The following is an 18014-nucleotide window of genomic DNA, read 5'->3' as shown; positions in this document are numbered from 1 at the left end:
TTCACGAACTGCCCTGAAGGTTTCACTCAAGAGTTTTCCACTCTCTGTATGTAAAATATAGCATTAAATTCCAGAACTCTTAGAGGCCGACCTCACACACTCAGGGGTCTCTGTCTGTTTAACTTTAGCTTATCGTCCTTTTATTAATGTGAATAAGTGTTAAAACTGGAGTCAAGGTTACTCTTAAAAAAAGAATCCCAAAACCTAGTGTGTGGGTTGTATCAGCTGAATGCAGGAAACAGCTACTCCATTAATATTAATTAATTCCTAAAGCATTTGGAGCCCACTTGAAATAAGTCAGTAGAGTTCCTCGCCTGACAGCCCTTCCTTAGGCAACTTCCACTTTTAAGATGCTGATGTTTTCCCTTTTGCTTGTAATCTTATACCTAGTTCAAAACATTCCAGAGGCCCTCACAAAATAATTCAAGTCATCCTAAACAAACACAAAGTCTTTGAGATTGCAGTTTAGGATATTGCACATGTCCACTCAGTTTTTTCATTTTAGCATATGAAGCTGTAAACAAAAAATAAAACACCCCACCAAAAAGTGGGACAGCAGCAGATTGCAATATAGAAAGCTCTGAATCTTTTGTTTCCCTGTACACTAACAACTGGCTTTTGCAAAGAAAGACAACAGACTCTTCTTAAGGAGTTTAAATCAGTCCTTGCACTAGGAGCCTGCCAACTGCTAGTTAGAATGGTAACAAAATATTGCAGATAATTCACTTTTCATGATAAAGCATAAACAGGCAGGCATGCAGCACCCAGCAGGGGCTCAACTGATAAAACTGTGTCAAACACAAGCCATTTGTCAACCAGGGAGTGAAGGGAGCAAGCTGAAAGATGGACTCAGGAAATAGATTTATCTGATGCAACACATTAACTAGTATAAATACTAAGGAAAAAGTAAACACATTTGCGCAGTAGTATCTCCAGCAAGCAAAGAAAAGCCTCTGAGTTCCATACCTACCCTCGCCACTCAACTGTCGCAGCTGCAACAGTAGCATTTTCTTCTCCTATGTTATTATGACATTTTATTCATGTCACTAAAAGAGTATATTAAAAGCATACATTATAATTAAACAAAACAAGAGGGTGACTCCTCTGCTGTTCCAGTCTCCTCCCTCCACACAATAACCAAAGCAATAAAGCCGCCTTGCAGCAAACAAGTAAGGTAACATACCCTAAGAAGAGCATATAATTGTTATATAATAGTTTACTTACAGTTTTGCTTGCTGGGACAGCCTTATCAGATACAGTGCTTTTACCCATGAAGATCCCAGGGGAAAAAGCAGTCATACAATACTATTCAAGCACACTTCAGAACTCCTCTAACTGTATAATACAAGACATTCAAACTAATAAATACACTACCAAGCACTAAGGGCTTTTTGGATAGTTACTTTTCATTATAAATCATTCTAAACAATTACAATTATTTAGTGAAGTGTCTCTTTGCTACAATAAGAGTGGTAAGGAAAAATAGTTGAAGGAAATATGTAATGCCAATATAAATCAATAACTACATATAAATCAAACTAATCCCAGCAACTCAGTAATATCAAGAGTTAATATCACAGTACATCATTTAACAGGCCTTTCTAACATGAAACTAAACATGAAACTAATATTAAAGTAGGTAGTCATAATGTTACATGATATTAGCTAATGCGCAAAAACAAATACAGCACATCTTGTTTAGTTGTACCTCCATGTATCTACCCGGAACAGGTTCCCAGTCTCCAGTTTGTACATCCCAGGATTTTAGTCTCCGTGGAATGTCTATCATTCACTCACATGCACACCCACATACACACCACACCCGCGCTCTCACTCTCGCACACACATTCTCATCTAACCCTCCCTGAAACAGCTCCTAGGATTTTAGAATTTCCTCTTGCTAGCAGATTTCCCCTCCCCTTCACATCTACTCCACCCCATGAAGTAATTAGGCTTAGCAAGAGCAATTAACAAAACAAACTCCTCTCATCCCGGTGGCCTGATAATTCTGATTGTCATAATGTTTTAAGATCTGCAAGACGGTTTAAAATGAAGGTAAATTAAAAAATTGCACAATACCCTTTTTGCACCTAATTACCCCCATTGTTTTATATGACCAATAGGATTTATTCAATAACACCTTTAATTAAAAATATCTTTTCTGAATTTAAAGATAAAAAATGTCTTTGTTGGCTCAACTGTCTTATACTTGTTGTTTTCACTGATATATTAGTGTACAGTTGCTTAGATATTATCACACTAATACACATATGCTACATATATTTTTTTCTGTATTGAACTATCTGGTGACCCAAAGAATATAATGTGAGATGTAAAATATGGGTTGGAGTTTGAGTAGTTGTCTTTTCCCTACCTGTTGACCCATGGCCCAGCACTGATGGCTAATGCCTCAAAAATTGTTCTGCTGTGTTTGCACCTGCTTTCCATTCACTTTCCACCAATACTTTAGTAAAGTTGAATGACTTGACTGTCAGGAATGTCACAAAAACATCAGAGGAACTGATCTAATGCCCAGTGAAATTGCTGAAAAAACCCTCTGATTTCCCTGGGTTCTGGATCAGGCCCATTGAGGATATTTGCCTGAAGCAAATCTTGAATTGGTAAACATGTTAAAACAAAATTCTAAGAGTGATGCTCAGCACTAAGGGAACAGAAACATGATATCAATGTGTCCAACCAAAACTAACTAATGGTTCAGATTTTTAATACTCGCAACGACTATTCACAAATACCCGCCAGACCAAACAAATGATTGTTAGTTATTTAGCTAAATGTTTTGAATATGTTTGTGAAAACTGTAATCTGCTCACGGAGAATTCATGAACAAAAAAAACCAAAAAACCAAAACAGAATTGATTAAGTGATCTGTTTTGTGACAGTTGTTCAACTCCAATTTTATATAGATTGAATGAATATTCTAGCCTCCAAATATATATATATATATATAAACTGAATGAAGTAGGTGTCTTTTAAGAGGTCATCTCACCAATTATTTAAACTACAGCAACAACTGAAATAAAAAAAATGTAAAAGGAATGGAAAGCTAAAGTCCTTTTTTAAAGGATTTATTACTACTCTCATTGTCAGAGTACTGCTGCAACTGTACATCTTCTGATAAGGTAGGTGTATTTCTTTAATTTACAGATTTTATTTCCATCGGGAGTCAACAATATTTGCACAAAGGTATTTTTCTGAGCAGAAAGACATCAACAAGTGTGATTTCAAAAGGGTTAAAAATAAAGCGGACTGCACAAACACAAGGAAAGAGGAGTTTCAACTTTCAGCAGTTAATTTTTCTGCTTTTTCCTCCTTGAGTCAATGTTATATAAAGACTTGTAATTAGCCATCAGATGTGTAAAAGAGTAGCCTAATATAAAAAGCCATGTTTTATAATAAAATTACACATAAAAAACTACATTAAAAGGACATTATTAAGGCTGCTAAGTCAAAAGCATTGCTGAGTCAAAAGCACTCAAAATTTAGGAAATGCCAGATATACAGCTGCATGTGTAACTTTAATTCTGTGAATATATACATATATGATAGTATTCAATTAAATCAGCAGCTCTTCAATATTTTGTTTTCTCCTTGTTATTCAATGTGTGGCACTAGACCTTGTTTACTGCCCAATATTCAAGCCATGCTATGAAGACAGAATTATAAATTTCCTTCTGGGCTTTTCTATGTCACTTGTCACTACAGTGGCTGAGTGCATCAAAAACATCAATGAATTTATTTTCACAACACCCCTGTGAAATGAGGGACTATTATTAACCTCATTTTACAGATGGGGAGCAGGAGACCAGAGACTAAGTTCAAATTATCCACTAATTTTGGGTGCCCAATCTGAGATGCCTGAAACCTGATTTTTCAGAGTACTAAGCAATATATAACACTTTGTATGTTCAAAGCACAGGTCCCATTGTCTTATTAGCAGCTGTGAGTGTTCAGCACTTCTGCAAACCAGACCCCATTCCCAGTTTCCCCTTCCTCACCTGCAAGCTCCCTGTCCCCTGGCCCAGCCATTCCCAAACCTCACCCACTTCAGCTCCTCATCTGTTTCTCTACCCATGCCGGGCTCCAGTTGTCCTCCCCACTCACGTTCCACATACCCCCAGACTCCCAGTCCCAATCTCTTTCTCTGTTTCACCCAATCCCAGTGTTCCCTTTCTTTCAGCTCACTGCCTCAGTCTCTTTGCTCTCAGTCACAGTTCTCCCCCTCGCATCCTGGTTCCTTGTCAGATCTGTCTTCCCTCTATCTTACCTCCTTTCCCCTGCTCCGCTGGTTCTCAGTCTCCTTGTCCAGCCAGTCCCTGTCTCACCAGCACCTCATGCAATCTCAGCCTTCCCCACCAACTACTGGCTTTCAGTCCTCATCCCCCTCCCCAGCTCCTAGTCTCAAGTCTCCTTGTCCAGTCAGTTGTAGTCCTTCTCCTGGCTCCCAGTCTCAGTTTCTGTCCCCAGTGCTCAGTCATTGCCATGTCCAGCCAAACGCAGTCTCTTCCCAACTCTCAGTTACTTCTTCCCCGACCCTGTCAGCCTCCACTCCCAATTTCCACCTGTCCAACCCTGTGGCTCCTTATCTCAATGTATTCACCCCTGTCCTCCCCCTAGATCTTGCTCTTTTTCCCTCTGCATTGAAATCAGGCAGCTTCCTCCTCCTCCACATTGCGTGGGCCTAATCGGGGTCACTGACAGGACAGGACAATTTCCCTCCTCTCTGATCAGGTGCCATGACTGAGACCCAACATGGTCTGCATCAGCACAAGAGGTGCAATTGCAGGGAAAGTCCTGATCAGTGCTGGGCTGGAGCATACCTGGTGCATGCAGAATGTTTGAGGAATTTAGCTGCTAAAATCTAAGTCACTACTGAGCATGAGTGAACTGCAATTTTTCAAAGAGTTATAACTTGGCCAAATTTGGGTGGATTTTCAGGAGGAGGTCAAAAGGCACATCCCTGACACAAAGGCCACCTCAGTGTCAAGTATCTGCTCCATTGTTCTCCGAAATGGCTGACCTGGTTTGACTGAAATATTCCCCCCACAATCCCATCATCTTGAGGCAGACTTCCAGCATGGAAACTTTCAGACCAAATGGTTAAAAATTAGCACAGTTATAAATAACTGAAAGCAGGGTCTTACAATAGGAAGACTTGGATATATACAAATCTAGTTTCCTCAGGCTGCTAGTCTTCTTTTTATAGTTTCAGTTAAACACACTAGAATTAGGTGAGATTAATTATAAAATACTCCACGGTTCCATACACAGATATAGGAGATGAAGCTCCCAGCCTCAAAGAGTTTTCAATTTTGGCTTACAATCCTATAATAACTATTGTGGACTCCTGCACAGCCCCATTGCTCAGCATGGGCATAAGAACCAACTTGCATGAATCAAATTGCAGAATTGAGTCTTTAGTACTTTAACCTTCACATAATAGTCATAAAGTCATAAAGTAAACGTGGTCATGCACTAATTTCTGCTTTCTTGTTTAACCAAAAATGTTTAAATATTTGTTTAAAAAGTGTCTTCTATGTCCATGGCAGAGGATTCCCAAAATATACGTAAAAACAATAATATTTAGAAAAGTCAGTGTAGCCCAATAAACTCCTGACCTGATCACAGGGATGCAGTCAAAGTGCTAATATTCGTAAAGTAAAATAATATATTTCTTGAAATGAATGAGAATCCAATAGCAGAAGTCTGTTTGCTAAATCAGTGTCCTAAAATGCCCAATTTTGCCATCGAAATGATTAGTTAAAAAGGGTTTCAAAAGTTTAGTCTGAAATAGTTTATCCTTCATATTCTAGGTGACCTCCTGAGGTCCCTTCCAACCCTAATCTTCTGTGATTGATTCTATGATATGCAAACAAAAACAATAAGATGATCTGCAAGTGTCTTCCACGAGGACAGTTCTGACCTAAAATGTGATTTTTTTTAAATGAATATGCTTCTCCTATTAGAGAAAGGGTGGGCAAAGGCGAAGACAAGGCTTTAAGTCTCTATGAGAATAAATCTCAAATTTTAGGTGTTTTCCTAAATCTGAATGTTTTTGGTTTTGTTTGGATGAAAATCCCATCTCCTGTCTTGTCTTCCTTTCTTATCTATACAACTTCTAACAGATCCATACCCCCCTATTCAAGTCACACCCTTCACTCTTTAAATAATCCATAAGCAAATATTTTCTGTAGTAGCTGTTCCCTATCCTTCCTATTGTGGAGTCCAGCAGCTCAGACAGTTTCTTGCCTTTATGCTCCTGATGTGAATGTCTCACACTCTCTGACCTTCTCTTGTTAGCTTCGTGGTGGTCCACCTCTTCAGCAAGGTAAGTCACAGAGCACCACTGCTCCATGCCCTCCATTGGCTGCCACGTCCTTTCTGATGCCAATTCAAGGCCACCAATAGATCACAAACCAGCAATATCTGAGGGTAACCCTCCACCCATGGTTAACCAGGACAGCTTTTCTCTTCTTGGACAAGGCAGGTAGCAAAACCAAGGGCAAAGCATGTGAGATCTGAAAATACAGCACTCTCAGTCAAGTAGATTAACTTCTTGTGAAATGGTCTATCAAACCTTGTCTAGACTAGGATTTGGGACATGTTAACAACTTAGTGTAGACAAGGCAGTATGCTTTTTACATGTGTTAAATTGGTCATGGAGTGTTAACATGTGATAGCTGGCACCTTCCAAATCCTAGTCTACATGAGGCCATAGAGGAGAATTACATTCACCCAAAGTCTAATTGCTTTTACAGCATGCTGCAGTATTTGCCATTTTTCTAAATCTTTCCCATAGTAATCAAAATAATGATTTGAGGGTGGGGAGGAAGAACAAGCAGAGAGCTCTCTGGAACTTGGAAAGGTTGGATTGCAGAATTCACTATGGACTATCACTACACAGGCCTAATTTACAGGTTTAGCATGTAGAATGCTGATGTGAAGAATGCTACTGTATAGCCAAAGATATACAGAGAGGTATATACATAATAGATGCAATTAACTCTGGGATACCTCTGATTGGGGAAGCCCTTTCAGTGTAAGATTTACAGCGAACTAGTTTTATGCCGATTTGCCACACTACCAGATCTTACGATGGACGGGTTAACAACCAAAAGCTTGATATGAGCAGACAGAAAGAGGAAGAGAGAAGGCAGGTGAAAAGAGTTGGGAAAGGAAACTTTGTGGATCTCTCTCTCTCTCTTGAGATCAGGACACAAAGTGAAAGTAAGAATTAAAACAAATCTCAAAAGTTTTGGCTAAAACCAACAAATGACTTTTGTGGTTCAGATGAAGTTTGAATTTCACCAGTCACGACCAATACAATAGACACAGATACAGAGGAAAGTATTTATAACTGGTAAAACAATCAGCTGGTACGTAGAGCTTGTCTAGACACAAAATGATATTGGTATACTTAAAGCAGCATAACCCCTGCTCATGAGGATGCAGTTATAGCGGGTAAAGGTTCTTATTCCACAAGGAAAGATGAATAACCTGTACGAATATAAAGTTCCTTTCAACTGGTATATCTGCATCCACACTAGGGGTTGAACTGATTTAACTAGTTTTGTAAAAATCATACTCCTAATCAAGATAATTAAATCAGTACAAAATCTATATGTAGATCAGTCCTAAGTGAGGACATGTTTTCATTCTAACCCCCTGAATTTATCCCATGTCATGTCTGTTTCTGGCAATAAAGTTCACTACTTTGCAAGCCATCAGTACAGACATCTGGCTCCTTCTGGAAAAGATGCCAGCAGCAGTGGGTATCAAACCATGGGCAAACTGACAAAGTGTTCAGTAATGCAGCCTAGTTAGCATTTACTCTTAAATGTCTGTTCTTGCTATCTTTGAGGCATGCTTAGAAACTGGTGGGTCAGATCCTCAGCAGGTGTAAATGGGCACTGCTCCACTAAGGACACCAGTAGAAGCCCTAGAGACTTCCAGTTCAGATTCTGGAAATCCAGTTCAGATTCTGGAGCTAGGTTTCCCAGCGCTGTATGCTGTAGCCCCACAAGTGAACTGGTTTACCAACCTCATTATTAAGTCCAATCACTGTACAAGGATCTAAAGATGACAGAATATCAAACTTAGAGCATATGCTGGTTGCTGAAACATAATCCTTCCCTCACCCCTAAAAAGTTATTTTTTCAGATGAATTTACATAAAAACTCTGTCCCCCTCTCCCCACTCCCCAATTTATAGCACAGGGTATTCTGCACATCACTGCATATAGTAACTTTTTACAAAAGCATAATAACTTCAAGGGGCATTTGTTAAAAACGCTCCAGCAACAATGGTATTAAAGTCCATGCTTCCAATTATATTCTGTTCTTCAATTTGTCTTAAAGAAACTAACACCTCTGTAAATCATTTCAATTAACTGCAAGCACCACATGACACTAGCATCAGCAGTCCATATGTTGTGTTCCAATCACCCAAATATTAAAGCCTTTTTAATTGATTTATCTAAAGAACATTCAACAAACTCAAGGTGGCAGCCAGCCAGGAAATCCCAAAAGAAGATGACAAAAAAGGTGGGGGCGCTAAACCAGTTTCCCAATTTGTTTTTTCTCTTCCCCCAGGGTTCAATAAGTTAATCCAATCACAGCCCATAAAGACCCCTTTTAATAAAATAAATAAATAGATAAGAGAACACACATGTTGGCTCTCGCGGTGCTTTCCCCGTGGAGAAGCTCCTTCTGCTACAGTAGACAGCCACCCTGTTAAGAGAGTGCTGCGCACAAGAGTGCATTTTTTATCCAGCAGAAATATTTAGCTTGGCTGCCCGCCAGGGAATGCTGGAAGAATAGACTGAATTAGGGGATTTACCTTCCACGTGTTTGGCACGCGTCATTAAAGGCTCTGAAGAGCTTGTCTCTCTCTCTCTCGCTCTCTCTGTTTTTTTTTTTCCCTCCATCAAAGCTTTGCTACAGAGAATAAAGTATGACCTGTAAGAACAGTTGATGGGTTGCATTACTGAGGGTTGGCACAGTGACTTTGTTCTGCTGAAGAAGAAAACTTTTGCCTAATTTCAGAAGATAATTTCAAACCACGTCACTCCCTTCCTGGCTGGGGGGTAAATTATTGTTTTGAACAGATATATGATTAAACTTTCTTTTTAGTTTTCAAAACACACAGAGTACATTTTCTGTAGATAGATTTAACTTGGCGAGAAAGTGATTTTAAAATAAAGTCCTTCCAGGAAACTCCAATCAAAGAACATTTTAGGAACTTACTGAAAAAGACTAAGTTTGTAGATATAGGCAAAGTCAATCATTTTGTCATTTGATTTTTATATGTTGACATGTAAACTTTCATTTCTTTAAAAGGCACTCCCTAACATAAATAGTTCAGTCCTGCCAATATTTATTAAGACCAACAATCAGAACAAAAGAGTTTAGGACTGTTAGTCCACAAACAAAGTACCATGTAACTTAACTGTGCTCCTAACTTGAGAATGAGGAAATCTATGTTGTAATTTAAACACTGGTGCCGTTACATATACTGTATTTAGAAAAAGAAAATAGGTTTTCCTTGTGAATTAAAGCTGGAAAATCCATACAACTGCATTTATTAAATATATTGTGTGTGTGGCTAGCACACACATTGTCTGTGTTTACATCAGATAATTTTACTGAACAATTCCCATTGGTGCTAATACCAGTTCATTTAAATCAGTGTTGGTGCTGGTGAGAACCCTAGTGAAGACAGATCTCTGGCAGCTTCTGTGTTAGTTAAGCTTAGCCTTTGTCTGCACAATTTTTTTTATTAACTACATTGGTTTAGAAGCTATTTGACTAAAATTGGTGCAACCCCTTTGTGTAAACGCTCTTATTTAGATCACATCAGTTTCTGAACTTCATCTAAACTGATTTAGTTTAATCCATAGTATTCTCATGGAGACACGGCTTTACTCTAAGCAGGTCTGACTGACATGGTGGTAAAAATCCCTGAGCCCTCCCATCCATACATTATTAGTAGCAATGAGTTTAGCTAAACCATTTCTGGAAACAGTTTAGCTGCGAGAGTAGACATGACCAAAACATGCCTTGCTTCCACTTAGTTCAGCCATAAACTTGAGGCAGCTGAATAAGTGTGACATTATAAGAAAGACCCAGTATACCTTACTCCAAGTACGGCTCAACCATGATTTCTGAAATGGTGCTGAACACGGTTTGATCTTGTAAATACTTATAAATAAAACTACTATCAGTTCTGGTTCAGCTGTACCTGTTGTCACCTATGGATAAAATTCCCTACTGCAGACAAGGGCTCAGATACTCAGGCCACAGTACAGTTTTTCATACCTCTTACAGCAGCCACTGTGAGACTTGGTTTCATTTATAGTGTAAAAGGGCCTTCCAGGAGCTATTGAAAATTGACATAGCAGTTGACTCAAGTTAGGTTTCAGCTTCAGCAAAATCACATGAAGTCAGCAACAAATCTAGCAAGATGTTTAGGTCCAGATCCTCAGGTGGGGTAAATCAGCATAGTTCTGTTGATCTTATTGAAGTTACTCCAGTTTACATGAGCTGAGGACCTGAGGCCAGATTTTTAGAAGTATTTATTAGGCACCTAACCTTTAAAAGTCTGGCCCTTAGTCCACAAAGTTTAAACCCTTAAATAGATAAAGTAATCCATATTCAGGTTAAAGTCCTGCAAATTGTGTGGTTTCTGAGTGTGTTTGGATGGAAAGTGAGAATCAAAGTTGCCACCCCTGAAATGATAAGGAATGACAAGCCCCACAAGGCTTTCATTATCCCCTCCTTCACATTCCTCACACATTTAACTAGACTTAGACAATACCACATTAAAAAACTACATGGGCCAGACCCTCAACTGTTGTAAATTGGCATAGCTCTATTGATTTCAAGGTCTGAGGATCTGGACTGTATATTTTAAATTCTATATAGAGACTATTCGATAAGTTTACCCATCTTTCCATAAAAGATGATAACCATTGTGGTAGTACACGTAACAGTTCTTTCCTTTATTTACACTTAGCATTTAGATAATTATTTATCACAATGCAAAGCTTTAAAATAAATTAAGTAGTTCTGAGGTTGACATGCATGTTTGGCAATGTACTGTAGTGAGATTAAATAGTTACAGAATCTCCGTTTTACATTTTCAGTTTAATATCTCTGCAGTGAATTGAATTTTTGAATGACTCTGGCCACTCAGTACTCTACTACTCCACTCAAGTAGCAGCATCAGCATCTGTTATAGATAACCCACCAATGGCTGTTTTAAAATTATTAGAAAATGGAGTAAACTGTTTTGGAGTGCTAGCCTAGAGTTAGGTAGGCACACGATGGAAAGACTAAAATTTCAGTTGAAATGAAGCCTGAATCACTGTACTGTGAATATTACATATTTGAGCTTACTAAAAAGCACACAAAATTAGCAAGAATGCTGATGGTGCTTTTCCATTGTAAACAGGTAAGCAAAAGGCACCCAATACCCTCACTTATTCTTTATAAGATTAATTTCCTGACAAAATATTGGCAAACACAGAAGGTACATTTCTTCATCTGTGGGCTTTGTAATGTACTCATCACAGCAATATCTTGGTGCCCAAGTCTGGAACTGGAAATTGCCCATTTGGTTTGTCTCTGAAGTGATTACAGTGTTGCCAAGGTTACATAGATACTGAGACTAATATTCTAGAAAGCTAGGCCAAAGAGCAAAGAGAGTATGGGCATGCTGATGAGGGTCTGATGGCAAATTATTGCTGGTGCCTTTGTCATCCTTGTAACATACTTGTTATTTTTTTTAAAGAGTTTGCTTACACTTTTACAGAAAAAGAAACCCAAAAAACGGAGTTTTTAGTAGTGGAAATAAACCTGTCTCCTATCCTGTCCAATCCAGTTTTCAGTTAAAAATCACAAACAAAATCCAACCACCCCTGTTTCATAGTAGTTTGGAATACAATTTTGCAATGCCAGGGATAAAATGAACCTTTATACGTTAGTGAATCACAACACAGTAAATTCTTTTTAAAAAACCTGCCTCCTTCATTAAAATCTTATTTGCTTGGTAATCTTCTTTGATCACTAAAGTTATAAGAAGCCCCCTCCTCGCCTTTTGATACTATCAGTGTAGCTTTTGACCAGAGAGCGTGATGAATTAAATGTATGACAGATATGACAGGTGAGGAGGGCTTGGAGGGGGCTTAAACAGCAGGGATAAGACAAAGTCCCCATTTAAGAACAAAACCCCCACCCGATGGCTAGCCCGTTAATGACCAACCACAGAATCACTATTTGTCCTGTTGGCTGAGGAGCAAGCTGATACTATAGACAAAGCTTTGTTAGCCATGGGGCTGTTCTTCAATCAAGCCACACAAGCAACTAATTGAAAAACCCATTTTTTCCCTTGTGTATTTGAAATACAAGCTAGGACTTTCCTAGGTATACCAGGGTCTTTCCTATAACGTTGTATTAATTTAGCCACCACAAATTTACAGCTGGACTAAGTGGTATTACAGCATATAAACCTGAAAATCTATCTGCGGGGATCCAGCTAAGCCCTGGAGAGAGAGGCAAGTCCAGCAATACAAATCCAAGGAATTTTGGAAGTCAATCCATTAGGATTACTAGGGCAGGCCTTTGATTTTGGAAGTCATAGGCTCAAAATATGGAAGCAATTGACCCTCAATCTTCCTTTATTTTAACCTCTTATCCGAGGGCTTATTGACCCAGATTTTATTCAAATAAGCTGATAAATATAGATGAAATAATGTAATTTTCAACAATATTTATAAGAGATTATTGAGTGAGAAGCCCAGTAAAATATTTGCTTTTCATGAGTAATTAAAAAGATGCATTTCGAAAATTGTTTCAAAATCTAATAGGACCTTATGACATATAATTGGATGACAAACATTAAGGAAACTGACAAACTAATCACCTTTCCACTGTTATTTAACAGCCTTCAGTCTCCCTTCCCACTTTTTAAAGTAGTCAGTATTTGTTAATTTAGATATGTACAGCATAATGTGCTGTACCTGCATTGAGAGTCCCAGGTTCCAAAGGTTCTAAACACCCAATAGCTTGTTGAGGTGAAGAAATCTTTGGACACCCTGCAGACATAAATTATATTCTCAGTGGGCATTCTCAGATTTTATCCTTCTGATCTGTAGGTAGCAGAAGGCTAGAGTTTTACTAAGTTTTCCAGACTGGCCTTCACAGTCAAGCCAACTATTTTGAAAAATTTAGATCTAAGTTCTATAGGTATAGATGAGAGTTCAAATGAGCTTTTTTTCAGGTTTAATGAGAATGCGTGAAAACACTGGCACAAGTAACAATGGGTCTTTACTTTTGCATTTAATAGGCACCCTGTCTGTGAATACTTTATAATATAACAGGAGGGCATAGAGTCTAGTAGTTAAAACACAGGCCCTGAATTCAGATCTGTGATTGGTGCTCAGCTTTAGCTCAGAATTCCTGTGTGGCTTTTGGTGTGTCACTTAACCTCCCTGTGCCTCAGTTTCCTCATCTATAAAATGGGAATAATCTTACCTCCCTCAAAGAAGTGCTGTGAGAGCAGTGTAGTTTAGCGGTTTAAAATCAGGCTTGAGAATCATGAAGTCCTAATTTTTAATCGGAGTACTAACACTGATTTTTTCCGTGGCTTTTGAGCAAGTTACTTAACCTCCCTATGATTCAGTGTCCCCATCTGTAAAACAGGAGCATTTATACTTCCTTGGCTCAGAGGGTTTTTGCAAAGATTAATCAGTTGATCTTTAAATACTTGTAATATGAGAAGTGCTATGTAAGTGCAACATATTAATGCTTATAAAGCACTAGGATGTCCTTTAGAGAGAAAGCACTACAGAAATATTAAGTAGTATAATCACTGTATCTAAAAATATCTGTGCCAGTTACCTGTGCATTGGAATATTGGGAGGCATACAAGGTAAAGCACAGTATTTGTACTGAAAGCAAAATATACATTTAAAAAAAATATTGTAAGAGTTTGAACTATAAAACAGGAAAAGCTTGTTTAACTAATTTCCCCTTCCCTTGGTTTTGATCCTGCAGATCCACACCTGAAGCTGGATTCATAGAGAGCTTTCCAATATCCCTTTTAGATATAATGTTATAGTCTTATTACTCATGTTGCCTACTAGACATGCTCTGATTTTTATAGACATCAGTGCCATTTCTTAATTTAAACCCATTTGTCTCTTGGAATCTAAACTGGTTGGTTAGCGTTGTAGCCAAAGAGGTGAGGCAGCTTGCATCTGATATGTAGCCATAAAATCCTCCAGTGTTACATCTCCAAAAGCTGTTGCTGCCCTGTGAATAGGCCTGGATTATGTCTGTCTGCAGCTCAGCACCCAGAGAGGACATTTTACAGAAGTGCTGAATGGACATCCAGGAAAACTGCTTTCAGGACCTTATCTGAAGGACAATACTTAACTTTCACCACTGGGCCTGGCGTCCGAGAGGAAACAGTTACACTTAATTATTGTCTCTTTTTAGACATTTACTGTTTAATCAAACCTCCAGCTGATATTAACTGGTGGAAAAAAGCTATTTTTAGTCAAGACAGTGATTCTCTCTGACTCCTTTCATCTATGAATAATGTATTTCCTTTTGTTCTCAGTACCACAAACTAGTCCACACCAGATGCTCAGTATTAGGTAAAATTAAAAATGTGGGCATCATACTCTTTGAAAGATGCTTTGAACTCAAATTAATATACCTAAACCAACTTTTTAAATTAAAGATATCCTGTGTCTCTGCTGTGCATTTTCCTCTTTTACCAAAAGGGGAATTTTAGTCCATTAAAAAAAAGTTCTTTTTAGTTCAACTTCACAGGCCATGCTTTGACGTAATAACATGTTATAATTTCCTTTTAACTACAAGAATAAAGGAAATGTACAGCATCAACACCATAATCTTGTCAGGCTCTGTTACTTCCCCTATAAATAATTTGCCAAGGAAATGTGAAGTCTAACATTTTGTAAGCTTTTTTTCTGAAGAAGTTTAGTTAATGGAATACTTTTATTGAAAACACAAGAAAATATTTTTGAAAGTGTCTATTGATCTATGTACATATACAGTACCTACAAAAAAGAGTTACTCACAGGGACAGTGTAGTTTGTGAACAGCAGACTTCGCTGTAGATTTCAACCCTATTGCTTCAGAATCCAAACTTTTCCAATTCTCGTGTTTAGAACCCAAGTTTATATTGTAACAAATTAGGTCTTTAGCCCTCCTGGTTGTGGAATGTGACCCAATAGCAATCAATGCAGCGATATCGACCTAGGGCCCCATTTGGACCAGGGCTTCAACACATTGAAAATCAAAAATGAGGGAGCAGTATAAAATACACTGAAATCGATATAAAAGTAAGTAACAGCGTATTGTACTGTTTCTATCATTTATTTTCATATTTATTTATTTATTATTTTAATTTTATTTTATTTGAATGAAGTTGCTTTACTTCCAGCCTGCAACATAAAAGAGCTGCAGAATCTAGACTGGCTTGCCACAGAATACATATATGGGACTTTCATTATATACACAAAGATCAGACACAGCACAAGTAATTTCTAATTTTGATTTCATAATTTTACAACCTACATTTTAATTGTCTATATTTTCTACATACAGTACAATATAGAGTGTGCTGCACCTCCTTCACGCACTCTGGATTCTGGGCAGCTGTATGGGGTTATGGCAACCTCTTCAAGGCTGTCTACGGCTTGCACAGCTGTTCAGAATTTCTCTAGCATTAGGCACTATATGCTGCCATTGATACACTCTGGCCCGGCATGCTGTCTAGGTGCAAAGGTGAAGGGTATGCTGCTCCTGCTCCCCCACTCGCCCCATACAGCTCTAGTATGCCCCCAAGTAGAACTCTGCAGCAGGACTGGGATCCTGGGGGTCCTGCAAGACCCGCTGCCATAATAGCAGGTGTGGGTAAAATGTATTTTGTTGAGGGCAGGATTGGGTGGGCAAAAAAAAAAAACAGACTGCAGTAATTTGCAGGAAAACAAAATGCACGTTTAGCTACCCCTGCTGTTTAAGTTGACCTTATTATCAATCGCTTAGGGCAGGTCTACGCTAGAAGAGCTTCATTGTATGCTGATGGGAGAGTGCTGTCCTGTCGGCATAATTACTCTACCTCCACGAGAGGAGGAAGCTATGTTGACGGGAGAGCATCTCCAGCTGACATAGCGCCAGCGTGGACAGTGCTTAGCTTGCTGTAATTTGTGTTGCTCAGGGGGTATCTTTTTCACCCCTCTGAAAGACGTAAGTTAGATCAATTTAAGCAGTAGCATAAACCTGCATTTAGTTTGAGCATCTTTTTAAAATGTATTTTAAATTAACATTCTGTTAAATGTTTTACAAAAAGCAATAACAATCCTGACATATAAATAACTTGAATGGTATATTTCAAAGTTCTAAAAATGGTGCTTAAGCATTTTTTAAAGTTCCAGGTTTTTTTAAACAACTTACTTTTTATAATCATTAAAAAAAACTGCACCTTTTAAGGCAAAATTGTGGTGCAATTTGTTTGATATTCTGTGTGATATATACATGACAGCAGTTTGTCATAAATAGAATTTCAGCAATGTAAAGCAAGTTTGTTTTTTTTAAAAGGTTCAAACAAAAGCAAGACCTATTTTATTATTTTAGTGGTAAAAATTGTGTCTGAATGCCATTTACATATATAAAATATTAACTGACCAAATTTTTTTTAAAATAGCATGGGGAAGTCTGTCTCTCTTGGGGGATTTGCAGAATCGAAGGTTTTTGCAGGTGGGAGTGTTATAAAAATGGAAGAAACAACTTGGGAGCGGGTGAGGGGGTACTGCGGAGCAGGGCGGGATTAAAAAAGTCCTGCACCGGGATCTACCCCCATGTGCCATCACAGTACCACCTCAGGGCTGCAACAGAGGCCAGAACTGGCCCCAGAGTTTCAAAAGGACAAACTAAAGAAAATAAATCTATCCATCTCTAAAAGAGAAAAACAAAACATGAAGTTAGGAGAAACCAAATCAATTCTGGATCAGTCTTTTCGGCAGAAAGAGAAGCCAAAGAACTAGACCATAGGTCCCTAGCATTAAAAAAACTTTATTTGGAAAAAATATTAAATAAGTGTATCTGAATTATCAGAGTGCCTTTGAGACACAGTGATATTAAATGGTTTATTCCCTAGAGCTTTCTCTCCATCCGAGGTGTTGAGTCAACTTGCAGTGACCTCTGACTGACCGACACACAGAATTTGTAAGTGCTGTGAGACGGTCACAGGAAGCACTCCTCTGAAACACTGCCCTTTCAAAACACCACTATGAAAAGCAACAGCTGAGGTGCCCCAGGAGTCAGTCGTCCATCCTTGTCCACTGTGGAGGACATCTCCTTCACCCTTTTGGGGTTTCATCCATCTTCATTTGCTTTTTCTTGTTGCCATTTCCTCTGACTTTTCAAACTCAGGACAGTGGTAGCTATTATTCATTCTCTTGCTTCTTTGCAGTTGCACTGCGAGTAGCTACAGCGTTCCATCAATACTATGTTAATACATATTTAGATAACATTTTATTTTGATCAGCGATTTTCTGCTCAGATGGCAGAAGCCAGAGCATATTGTTAATGAGTAAGAGCAAGAAGGGGTAGGTTTTTTTTCCTCATTATTATTATTACTTTCCAAAATTGTAAGAGAAAGAACATCTTAATGCAATTATGAAATATTACTGCACACATAGGTTTGAAATAACTTGCTAATACCGAAGTTTTGAATAGGAATGAAAACATTATCAAATTATGATTAAAACCTACATAAACTCCTTCGGGTTAAACAAGAGGGAACAAAGGTCTTCATTGTGCTCCATTTTTTGCATATAATAAGAGTGGGGAGGTGAAAGCAACATAATGTAGTAAGTGACAACCACACACAGTTCACACACAGGGGCTTTAACAAGCTTTTCATTCAGTGTTGGGTAATTCAGATAATTTAAGTCACCAATTTGC

General features: G+C 38.3%; 1 protein-coding gene across 1 annotated transcript in view; it reads right to left on the bottom strand.

The window, feature by feature from the left end:
- Positions 1–18014, bottom strand: part of PRDM1 (PR/SET domain 1) — a 94300-nt gene that overhangs the window by 33878 nt on the left and 42408 nt on the right. The window lies entirely within an intron of this gene.

Source organism: Emydura macquarii, unplaced genomic scaffold, assembly GCF_026122565.2.
Source record: "Emydura macquarii macquarii isolate MOO-44397 ecotype Brisbane River unplaced genomic scaffold, CSIRO-AGI_Emac_v2 contig_1146, whole genome shotgun sequence".
Classification (NCBI taxonomy): Eukaryota; Metazoa; Chordata; order Testudines; family Chelidae; genus Emydura; species Emydura macquarii.
This window is presented reverse-complemented; position numbering and strand designations above follow the sequence as displayed.